The sequence below is a fragment of the Giraffa tippelskirchi genome, chromosome 1, assembly GCF_054371585.1.
Source record: "Giraffa tippelskirchi isolate mGirTip1 chromosome 1, T2T-mGirTip1v1.2.pri, whole genome shotgun sequence".
NCBI lineage: Eukaryota > Metazoa > Chordata > Mammalia > Artiodactyla > Giraffidae > Giraffa > Giraffa tippelskirchi.
The window spans coordinates 69,879,356-69,891,713 of NC_137275.1; the positions used below are offsets into that span (position 1 = coordinate 69,879,356).

The window sequence follows — 12,358 nt, forward strand, 5'->3', positions numbered from 1 at the left end:
TTATGTTACATGGCAAAAAAGAATTTGAGTTGCTCACCAGCTGACCTTAAAATAAGGATATTTTCCTGGAACAACTGTGTGGGTCCAGTGTCATCACAAGAGTCCTAAAAAGTGAAAGAGGGAGACCAAAGAAAAGGTTGGCATGATGTGATATAGGAAGAACTCACCCCACCATTTCTGGCTTCAAAGATGGCAGCAGATGGCAATCCAAAGAAGACAGCCAGCCACTCAAAGCAAGAAAATCAAAGAAAGGGATTCTCCCGTGGAGCCTCCAGAAAAGAATGCAGTCTTGTTGACACTTTTATTTCAGTCTAGTGAAACCCACATTAGACTTCTGACCTATAGCATCCTAAGAAACAGATTTGTGTTGATTGAAACCATTGAAGTCGTGATGATTAGGTTTAGGTACAGCAGTAATAGAAAACTAATACATCTACTAATTACTGTTCTCAAGTCATGTGTTTCGTAAAAAGAAAACTCCCTTAATCAGCACCAGTCCTCAGGGCTGTGTTGAAAGTGTCGTGTCCTGTATACATGAAGTTTCAAGACTAATGTTGTACTGCACTCCCAAATCAAGTACCATGATTTGGAAATTATGAAGTTGTTACGTCTTGGGATTTCCTTTCTCTGAGTTCCCACATCTGGATGACCAAGGCCCCAGTCCACCATTCAAATAATACTTTCCTTAGCTACTCATGCGTGATTTTAATTCCCCCCCAAACTTGTCCAAAGTGCTGGTTTTAATGTTGAAAGCATGTCTTATTCTTTCTATATAGTTTCCTGCCGAAAGAGGAGATACTGGAAAGCAGGAAACTTCCTGGGCAGCATTTCTAGGTCAGCAGAGGAGTAGTATCATCTGGCTGGGAGAGGCCTCTCTCCACTTCCACCCACCCGTGGCCACTCTCCTCTGACCCTTGTGAGTTGATGGTGATGGAGGCAGGGGTTCGGTAACTATCTTTGTTTACATACAGGAACAACCTTGTTATATTTTTGGTGGGGAAGTGGGTATCTCTGTTTCCATGTGGAAACTAATTTGTAGTGGGTTTTAAAGTCAGTAAAATAAGCATTTTAAAAGGGTGTCTTAAAAATAGAGTGTTTTAAGACCAGGTGTATTGATCACACCAGGAAGCTTTTGGCCATGGCCCAGGGCAGCCCAGGATGTGGGACTGAATCACGTAAGGACTCTGTTCTAAAATTCACTTGCCTCATTTACTGCCTTTTACTCATTGACTTTGGGAAAGAGCCTGGAGCACCCTAGGAAAGCTTACTCACCCTCTGAGCCATATAGCTAGCCTTGAACAGTATGACATTCTAAACACAGCACAGACCAACAGAGTCAATGAGGACCTGTGGAACCTGTAATTTTTGACAAATGTGTCTGCAGTGAACCAGATGGCCTTGTCCCCTGGAGGGGTTGATGTTCATGTTTATGACACGCCTGGTCCCTTGCTCTCTTAAGGTTCTGAGCCCTAGGCAGATGGTGTTTCCTCATTTCAATCAGAACTACATTTGCCTTCCAGGGATCAGCCCACCTGAAAACCCACCAAAGAAGTCTTAATATTCTGTCCCCAGAAACATTCTTGTGTCCTTTCAAATTTAAAGAATGCTAAAGGTACAACACTTAGACAACGCTTACTGGATTATGATGTTCATTTGCACTGGGAATGTTCTGACACAACTGGAGATCTGGAGAGATGTAAATGGACAGCTTTGAGGTTTCCAGAATAACTGATTGAAGTGAAAGCTGTTTCCACTCAACTCCTTTACTTTTCTTGAGTTTATCTTCCAATCTCTTTGTCCTTTAGTGATTTTCAAAGGAACTGCATGAATTTGTCTAAATTTAGTATGGCAAAAGGAATATCAAAGTATATCTTAATTTCTTGAGACCAAATAACATACAGTTTCTATTTTTCAAAGGCATTCCATTTTGGGTTTATTTTAACCACAGCTAACATATGAAAATCTGTACTGAAATAAAAGATAAAAGAGGGCTATTAGTCACTGTTAAAAAAGAAATCTAGTAGCAAATACACCTTCAGTTTAATTTGATTTGCTAAATTCCATTTCTTTCTGATATTTGAAGAGAAATGCTTTTGTGATAAACAAGATTGAGGGGCATTGCCATTTATTGTTGGATTGCAAAGATTAAGCATTTTACTCTGAAATCGCAAAACTATTGAGTAAAATTTCCAGTTCCCAAAATGATTAGTTAGGTGTGTAAACTTGAGCAGATTACTTGACCTCCTTTTTCCTTTGGTTTCTTTGTTTAGAAATAGAGGCAGCAAGAATGACTATTTATAAATAGAGGCATTCTATCTTATAGGATGAGTGTGTGTGTGTATGTGTGTGTATATATATATATATATATAATCACTTGGCACACTGTCTAGCATAGAATAAGAGCATTAAAAAATAGCTATCATCAATGTCATTATCACTTAAAATTGGAATGAAAAGTTACCTACTCTTACACTCTTAAGTTTCTGGGCAAGTTATTTGACTTGAGGCAAAGGAAGACGCTACTTCTGTACTGTAGGAATAGATGATTTCATTAGCCACAACTATGCAGTGTCATAGAAGATATATAATTATAAAAGTAATACAGTTTACTTAGATAACTGACTTCACTAAAATTTTCTTTTCACCAAATAATTATTGTGAAGCTGAAAAACTAAACATTGATGATTAGTGAACCAAAATATGCTCTTTGGTCTCCTACAACTGCACACAAGTCTACTCAAGTTTCAGCCTAAAATCACATGTAAATTACTTAATTTCACTTTTTAAGTTATACAAGACTATCACATAAATAGACTAAGTTCTTTTCAGCATTTCAGGGACATAAATTGCCTAAATGTGCAAATTCTTAGAATCAATTGAGATAATTACAAATACTATAATGTTGATTTTATTAAATCCTTTTACTCTTGAATTATGTCTTTTTTGAGATTGAAAGATATATTCCTAGTCAGAAACACCATTGCCATGTATGTTATCTGGGGCTCTTTTCAATCATTACTACTTAATTCTAATTTACTTAGGGTTGGACCATAAATGGCCACTCAGCCAATTTCTTTTCCATTAATTATGGTTTTATCTAGTGATTTTAGCTCAATTGACAGGGTACTGGAGCAGCAGATGTCATGGGCTGCAAAATTTTTAAGAAGGGGGTTGGCCTCTTTTATATAATGTAATTCCTGATTTATTCTCAGTCTCCAACCAGGTAAATCATTTGACTGGATTTTTCATTTTCTTCTTTCTTGAGGTCTTGCATTTTCTCTTCTTTCTCTCTCTCTTCTTTTTCTATCAAATATCTTACAGATATTCAAAATACCTGAATGAACTGCAATAATCTCTATGGCTTTATCTAACTTGCAGATGCAACTCCACTCCAAGGTCATTTTGCTGACACAGTGGAGGGATTCAAAACAGAATTTGGAAAACTAAAGAAACGGTAAAAGTTAGTAAATAAATGCCCAAATAAGTTTATTCGTCCATATAATGAGGGGTGATAAAGGATTTTTTACAGCTCTTTGGCAGTACCAACAGAGAGACTTGATCATGATTCTCTTAAGGATTGTTAAAGTTGTTTTTTCCTGAAAATAAATATAGTAAATGCAACTGCCAAAAAGAAAAGGTAATTGAAGCTTAATAGATATGTAGATGCAAGGGTACACTTACCATTCATAGAAAGACATTATTTCTTATCCATTAATAGATTTCATAAACATTGAAATAATTGAAACCCAGTGATTAGTTCCCCACTGAATCTTTTTATTCATTTATTCAATTAGGAATTAATTTAAAGCCCCTTATATGAACTAAGTATTATATATTAATTGATTCTTACTCTTACTTCTTCATACTAAATATATCAATTTAAAAGAGTATATACATTCACAAATCAAAATCAGCAAGATGAGTAAACTACAACCAATTGTAGAATCAGCAGTAAATGATCAAATATGTTTAAAAATATATTCTAAATAATGAGAACAATTATACAGAATTTCTTTAAATGATTGTACTTGATTATCCTTGTTTTACATATCTGTGCATCTTTATATTAAAAGTAGAAACACATACCAATATACATATAACCACATACATACAGAGTGAGCCTTTAATTCACCTTATTTTTTTATTTTAAGCCTGTATCACTCTGATTATCACAGTGTCACAAAGTCTTATCTACACTATGGTATAGATTATGGCAGCAAATTCATTGTACTATGCAGAGGATACTGTGGTGAACAAGATGCAGTTATCAGGGAGATCTAGTTAGAAAGAAGGGCATGCATGCAATTATGAAACAGTTTAATGCTGTTACAAAGGCATGGGCTATATATATAGCAGAGTCAGAGCTGGGTGAGAGCCACTCTGTTTATGGTAAAGAGTGAACTTTCCAACAGAAGAGCTATTGAAACCAAGGACTGAAGCGTGACCAAGAAAGAGCCTGTCAAGTGATCAGTGGACAGGTTGGAGAATCATATTCCAAACAGAAAAATAACATACAAAATCATTGAGACATTCTACAAAAAATATAGAGCTAGTGCCTTGTCTGTGGTAAGCTTATAGTTGGGTGTGGGAAAAGGGGCATAAATAAATTAGTAAGCTAATTAACTAAGGGTGATTTTCCATAGTAAGAAATGCCATAAACAAAATAAAATATGTGATATGAAGTTACTGTGAGCACAGCCAACATATGCTGGTGTGGTCAAGGAAAGCTTCTCTAATAGAGTGACAATCAAAACCTCCATAAATGGAAACCACCCATGCATATACATGAAGGGAAAGCTACAAGAAGGTTCCAAGTGCAGAGTCCCTAAAGCAGAAATGAGCTTGGCTCATTTGAGGATCAGAAAGAAGATCAGTTTTGTTGGTGTGATTTGAATGGGAGAATGGAAAGAGGAGGACAGAGAGTAGGTGAGAGTCAGATCATATGGAGCTTTATAGATCAAGGATGGAGTATGGATTTTTTTTTTTAATTCCTAGTTTAGCCACTGGTGAATCATGCAAAGGACTGGCATGATAATTATGCTTTTAAAATTCACTTTGAGGGGAATCAAGTGGAGAATATCTTTAGGAGGTGAGAAGGAAGAAAGAAGAGGATCTTGCTTAGGGCCAGAAAAATATAATGGTAGTTTGAGTTGGACTGGTAGAGGCTAGAAACATTTTGGGCACTTTAAGTGCTTTTTTTTTTTTTTTCATTTTATTTATTTATTTATTTATTTATTTTATAAATTTATTTATTTTAGTTGGGGGCTAATTACTTTACAATATTGTAATAGTTTTTGCCATACATTGACATGAATCAGCCATGGGTTTACATGTGTTCCCCTTCCTGGACCCCCCACCCACCTCCCTCCCCATCCCATCCCTCTGGGTCATCCCATTGCCCCGGCCCTGAGCCCTTGTCTCATGCATCGAACATGGAATGGTGTTCTGTTTCACATATGATAATATACATGTTTCAATGCTATTCTCCCAGAACGTCCCACCCTCACCTTCTCCCTCAGAGTCCATAAAATTGTTCTATGCATCTGTGTCTCTTATTCTGTCTCGCTTATTATAAGCGGATTTTTATATATTAGATATATGTGGAGATGAAGGTCAGTTTGGATAAATTGCCAGAGTCTAGGCCATATATTTATTTTTTTAATGGTATGGATATTGAAATTTATTATTTTGGCAGTATGGAAATATAATGTGTCTTAAGGAGAAAATAAGAGCATAGCATGATAAGGTTTGGATTTTATAACATCATTCAGGCTGCAATGTAAAGAAAGAATTATGAGGAGGGAGACTGGAGCCAGAGAGAAAGACCAGAGAGAACCCTATGGCACTGGAGCCTGAGAAATATTGAGAGTTTGAACTGAGGATCTGTGGTAGGCATAAAGTAGAAGGGTTAGCTTTAAAATAATATAGAATCGGGGTTGGTTGGTGAGTGAGTGGATGCTGGGCAAAAAGAAAAAATAAGAACTACGTGATGGAACCTGGTATTTGTTCTGTTTGTTTAATATTACTAATTGAATGAGTGACAGCAAAATTAAATAGACTTGAAAAAAACTCAGAAGGGGGCTCAGGTCTGAGGTGTTAATATGATGAGTTTGGGATCTCTTGGGACGTCCTAAGGGAGATGTGCATTAGCCAGTAGACAAGCAAGGAAACATAATTCAAGGCTGGGAATAAGGGATATTTCTAGATTTGAGAAGGAACCTGGGAACAAGTGCTCTCATTGGGAATGGATGGAGCATATGATAGTCTGGAGGGAGTCTACTCAGATACCAAATCTTGAAGAATAGCCCACAATCCTGTAAAAAAAAAAAAAAAATGTATTGCATTGCCCAAAACATTTGTTTGGATTTTTCCATTGCATCTTATGAAAAAACTCAAACGAACTTTTTGGCCAACCCAATAGTATGAGAACATGCAAGGTGTAAGTGTTCTTCCAGTATTTGGGCAAGAATGTAGGCAGGACTGAAAATTAAGATGAACCTTAAAAGTTGATAGTTCAGAAAGTTTGGAAAGCATTGGTCAAAACTTAGATTGTTCCAGTCAATGACCCAAATACAAAAATACAAAAGGTTTTGTATGTTGATATTGAGTCAGCCTCTTGTCTCAACCTGATAACTTTTATATTGTTTACAAGCTTTAGGAAGGAAGCAGTACCTTGACATGACCAGGCCAAGCCCTCCCAGCAGACTGAATCGGAGGACCTGGTTAGCAGAGAGTAAAAGAATGAAGAAAGGCAGTTTCAGTAGTTCTGTTTAGATTCATATTTTTTAATGTGATGTCAAGGACCACCTAAAACAGCATCACTAGAAATTTCTGTTTAAAAAAAAAAAGTATGCTCCTGAATCCCACCCACATCTATTCAAAATCTCTAGGAATGAGGTTTTATTTCCTTTGTAATCAAGTCATATATTTAGTACTCTCTAGAACCTGCTTTGAGTTTGCCCCTGGTTTTAATAGGTTAGCTCAAAATTCTGATTTCTAAAAGTCAAATCTATCTGGAACAATACACCTTTTTTTTTTTATTTTGCCAGAAGAAATATTAGCTTTATTAGCTTAGTTTCCTGTCCATAATCTCTGGTATCCTAGAAAAACAAGTGGCATAAGAAGAAACTGGACCCAAGGACCAAAACCAAAAGATAAACCAAGAAATAGAAGTGGATCCTTAGGAGACTTAGATGAACAATTCACCTTTTGTAGGTAAGTGAGGAAAGTTAGCATAGCAGTCAGTGTGGCCAGACAAAGTCTGCTCAAAATAGTTACTGACCCCACACCTAAAAACCAGAACCATGCTAGTAAAATTCGAACCCTAGGTATTACTTTATGTAAGAAGCACCTGAGGAAGGCAGTGGAGAAGTCTGCGCTGTCCTTCTCCACAGCTCTGCCATTCAAGCTGCTTATTGTTCTTATATTTTGCTCATGAATTTTCTAGTGTTTTTGTTTGCATATTAAAAAAATCAGTATATTTATGGTACTAAATATAGTCTGTGCTGCTGCTGCTGCTAACTCACTTCAGTCGTGTCCGACTCTGTGCAACCCCATAGATGGCAGCCCACCAGGCTCCCCTGTCCCTGGGATTCTCCAGGCAAGAACACTGGAGTGGGTTGCCATTTCCTTCTCCAATGCATGAAAGTGAAAAGTGAAAGTGAAGTCGCTCAGTCGTGTCCGATTCTTCGCGACCCCATGGAATGTAGCCTACCAGGCTCCTCCGCCCATGGGATTTTCCAGGCAAGAGTACTGGAGTGGGGTGCCATTGCCTTCTCCAATATAGTCTGTGGTACCTATTAAGTACTTAATACATGATAGCTGCCATCACTTCTTTCATGTTGTTATTGTTATTTGTGTTTTTTTCCCCTCAGGGGAAGCTGTGAAATTGGAAAGTAATTTAAGAAACCTCTGAAATTAAGGTATCATGCAATCATGCAAATAATATATCATAGTTATAATAGAAACTTCATTTAAAAATCGCTCTCGATTGTGTTTCCCTTTCTAAGAAAGGAAATTATAGATAAAAGATTGTAGAGCACTGAAACATAATTTTCCAAAAAAAGTGTATTAATTTCAAAATGTTTTATCTGTTTTAACATGGGGAAAGGAAGGAATATTCAAAATAGGATCTCAGAGACACCAGAAAATTCTCTAAGGTGTCCCTATCCTCACAGAGAAGCTGAGCTCAAAGATGGGCAATTATATGACAGGGATGTCGAAATCAAGACTTGGAGAATGTTGACAGTGAAATGATAATCCAGGCCTGGGGCTGCAGGGGTGGTGCAGTTTAATCAAATACATCAACCTCATAAATTCTGATATGTTCTGAGATCACTGTCCCCTGAAGAGAAGTCTAATAAACGCACCATAATGTGTCTTCCAGAAATTGTAATGTGGCTCTCTTTAATAGAAAATGGTCTAGGAGGATATTTGCACTTGGATGGGAAACTGTTAGAAGAGACAGAGAGAAAGTGAAAATCCATAAATTGGATGAGTTACAGGGCCCCAAGGGTGCATGAATGAAAAAGAACCAGTGTACAGATGGGGCGATTTTACAAATATTTAATGTGTTCAGTTAAACCTTTCTAACTAAAAAAAAAATCTCAGCTCTTCTTTGAGGGGGTGGAGGGGAGATGAGGCATTGTCTAAGCAAAGCATAGAGAAGAAAACCAGTGCCTTTAAGAAATAGACTCTGACATGTTAGTGAGGTGACTTGCTCACTGTTGCGTCCCCATCCTCTAGAACATTGATAAGCCCCTGGTCAAATCTGACTTGCTGCCTGCTTTTTCAAATAAAGTTTTATTGGAACCAGCCACTCTCATTCTTTAATGTATTGCCTAGAGCTGGTTTCACTCTATAGCTGCAAAGTTGAGTAGTTGCAACAGAGATGGTATGACTTGCAAAGCTTAAAATATTTATTATCCAGCACCTTACAGTGAAAGTTTTCTGATCTTGTATACAGCCTGGCATAGAGTAAGAGTTCAGTAACTCTTGAAAAGTATACTAGCTACTTTCCTTAGGCAAGCTGATTTCATCTCCCTAAGACCCAGTTTTCCTCAATGCTAAAATGGACATAATTATACCTACCTTAGGAAATCTTTGTCTGTTCTAATATGCTGTTTAGAATATGGTTTATGGATAAAAATAGTATTTCATTCTTCCTCCTCTTATCCCTTCACTTAATGGTGGCAGGTGCTGTTTTAGTCTAGAATAGTCAGTGGCATGCTAACTGCTAGTTTGACAGCTTTCTAGATTTCCAGCCATATAGAAATAATTTACTCTCACAACTGAATCAGTAGTTTATAATTATCTATGATTGTCCTGAATCAAGATGCAGTTTCTTCTTTTTTTCTTGCCCTAGTCTTTCTCTCTTTTTAAGCTAAATGTTTGTTTTCCCATGTATCATATGTCTTATTTTTATATTTACCACACAGAGTCTAGGACTTCCCAGGTGGCTCAGTGGTAAACAATCTGTCTGCAATGCAGGAAACATGGGTTCAGTCCCTGGGTCAGCAATATCCCCTGGAGAAGGAAATTGCAAACCACTGCAGTATTCCTGCCTGGAAAATCCCATGGAGAGAGGAGCCTGACAGTCTTCAGTCCATGGGGTCAGAAAGAGTTGGATACAACTTAGTAACTGAACAGAAAGGAGTCTAATTCATTTCTTCTGAAAGACACAATGTCATAAACGTCTATAATATCTAGATGTCTTGCTGTTGAAGCAATGGAAATAACAGTATTTTTTTTTTTTGAAGAAAATTCCCTCAACCTTTTATTTTTGGTCACCCCCCTTCCCAATCTGCTCAGAGAAGGAAAACTCTAACTGGATGAATACAGTAGACCTGGACAGAGCCCAGGTGAGGTGTGGATTATGAAGGAACCAATCAAAAGGGAAGTTTGCTCCCTTTAATAAAGTCTATGGGCTGAAGGGAAGTGACCTCTGATGGCAGGGTTTGTTGGCGTAGCCCTCACCTCAACTTTCTGAGAGAAGCCTGGCTTTCTTCCTGTGCCGTATCATGAAGCAGGCCCTCTTCCTAGAAAGGTGCACTGAGACACTCATGAGCAATATTTTATAAAGATGGTGTAGGTGGAATGGCTTTACACTCACCCCTCATCATGAGTCAGTTGATGCAATGTGTCATTAGACACTACTTTTCCCCTCAAACTCCTCAGATCCAGTCCGCAGGCTCCTGGTGCTAGCAGACCTTCGCCAAACAGTCTCTCTACCTCCTCAGCTACCATTTCCTGCTTCTGAATCAGCCTGGAGCTCAGTCATTCTTCATTTCTTTACAATATCTTGGTCTTTTCCCATCTTGTAGATCCTTACCTCATACCTCCAGCTTCTCCTTAGTACTGTCATAAGTAAGGACTCCATTGAGGGTGAAGATGTGGTTTTTCTAAGCAAACAAAAGACTGTCCCCTGATTAGGTTCCATCTTTCTCACAGTAATTCAGGGCTATAGATAATCTTAATAACCAAAGCTTTGTTGTTCTTTCCTGGCTCAAAGCCAAGTGGAGGCAGCTTTGTTGGGCTTTCTTTTTTTTTGTTTTTCTTATTTTCATCCCAGAGGGGTAGGTAATAGGGATGGGAGGATTTCAAAACCTTCACACATATTTTACGTAGCTAAGACTTTAGCAACATTTCAAGTTAAATGAGACAATCTTTATCCCAGAAAACGGGACAACTCTTGAAAGCAATAGTAGAAATAAAAATGTAGTTTTAATAGCTGTCACCATTTATTGAGTCAGTAGATGTCTTCTGTTACATATACAGGAAGTGTTAGTAAAATTAATTTTGAGACAATTATGATTTACTTAAATATTTGCCCATTAGAATTAATCTGAACACTTGGAAAATTTTAATATTATACTGTAAAATGTAAATATCAATTGAACTACTGTGATCATAGATGGATTTACAGTATAACAAAACAGCCTATCGTCATTTGAAACTCTGTGAGGTATAGACCATTGTGTTAAACAGTGAGCAGAAAATGAGAGCTGGACTGTTAGGAAAGTAGTGACAGTGAAGCAGCATGTTGGTAGAAACAAACGACAAACTGTCACTATTTTCTAATGACAATTTTATATTTGGGGATTTGTTGAGCCAGCAAGGAATCTAGGGTACCTCCTTGGTGCCTCAGCACAGGTTGTTCTGGAAAGCAGGAGGTTTCGAGTCGTCCCTGCAGCTGCCTCATTTCCCATGGGTTCTTGAGGATTCTGTCATCAAGCAACTGGGCCAGGATTGAAACTCATCACTGAGTACAGTGGCCAGCACATAGTGGGTTCTCAATAAGTATTTTCCTAAGGAATAGGTAATACAAGTATTCAAAATTGAAACCTTAAGGTCTTTTACTTCCATTGTACAATTGTACACATATTTAAGTTTTCAGTTTCATAGTCCTAAAAGTCATGTGGGCTTCCCTGGTGGCTAAGACAGTAAAGAAGTTGCCTGCAATGCAGGAGATCTGGGTTGGATCCCTGGGTCAGGAAGATCCCCTGGAGAAGGAAATGGCTACCCATTCCAGTATTCTTGCCTGGAGAATCCCCTGGACAGAGGAGCCTGGTGGATTGCAGTCCATGGGGTTGCAAAGAGTGAAACACGACTGAGCAACTAACATTTTCACTTTCAAAGACATGAACCTTGAAGACAGATGACCTAGGCCTAATTCCCTATCCCAGCATTTATAGTTATTCAGGGAAAAGTTGATTACCTACTTGTGCCTCAGTTGACACATCTGTAAAATGAGGATAACTATAATATCTACACCATGGGATTGTGGTGAAGAGGCAATGAGACGGTATGTGGTAAATACTTAAAAATAGTTTTGAACCCATGAAAGTGAAAGTGTTAGTCTCTCAGTCATGTCCAACTCTCTGACTCCATGGACTGTAGCCCGCCAGGCTCCTATCTCCATGGGATTTTTCTCTATGGACAGAATACTGGAGTGGGTAAGCTATTCCCTTCTCCAGGGAATCTTCTCAACCCAGGGATCGAACCCAGGTCTCCTGCATTGCAGGTGGATTATTTACTGGCTGAGTGAGACATCAGGGAAGCCCCCATAGTAAGACCCAAAATGATATCATTATATCCTGTCTCTAACCCACATTATGAAGGTATTAATCAGAATAGGATAGGCTATACTATGTCCCAAATTAGCCCTGAAGTTTCTTACAGCAACAGAAATTCAATTCTCATTCATGGCTGGTATACAGTGTTGGTCAGTGGGGATCTGATTTCTATACAATCACCAGTGAACCCAGGCTGATGACTTTTTATCCACTTTGAAACAGCACAATTTAGACCATGTCGCTTCTTCTCATCTAGACAAGAAGGAGTTTGCTGAAAAGTCTCA

The 12,358-nt window shown here is 38.0% G+C and overlaps 1 long non-coding RNA gene across 1 annotated transcript in view; it reads left to right on the plus strand.

Annotated features, from left to right (window-relative positions):
• The first annotated feature begins 776 nt into the window (after positions 1-776).
• The window catches only part of LOC145528964 (uncharacterized), a 174,294-nt gene continuing 162,712 nt past the window's right edge, over positions 777-12,358 (plus strand). The window contains exon 1 of the long non-coding RNA XR_014070822.1: positions 777-916. This is a non-coding gene — a long non-coding RNA (uncharacterized LOC145528964). The remainder of the gene's footprint in view (positions 917-12,358) is intronic.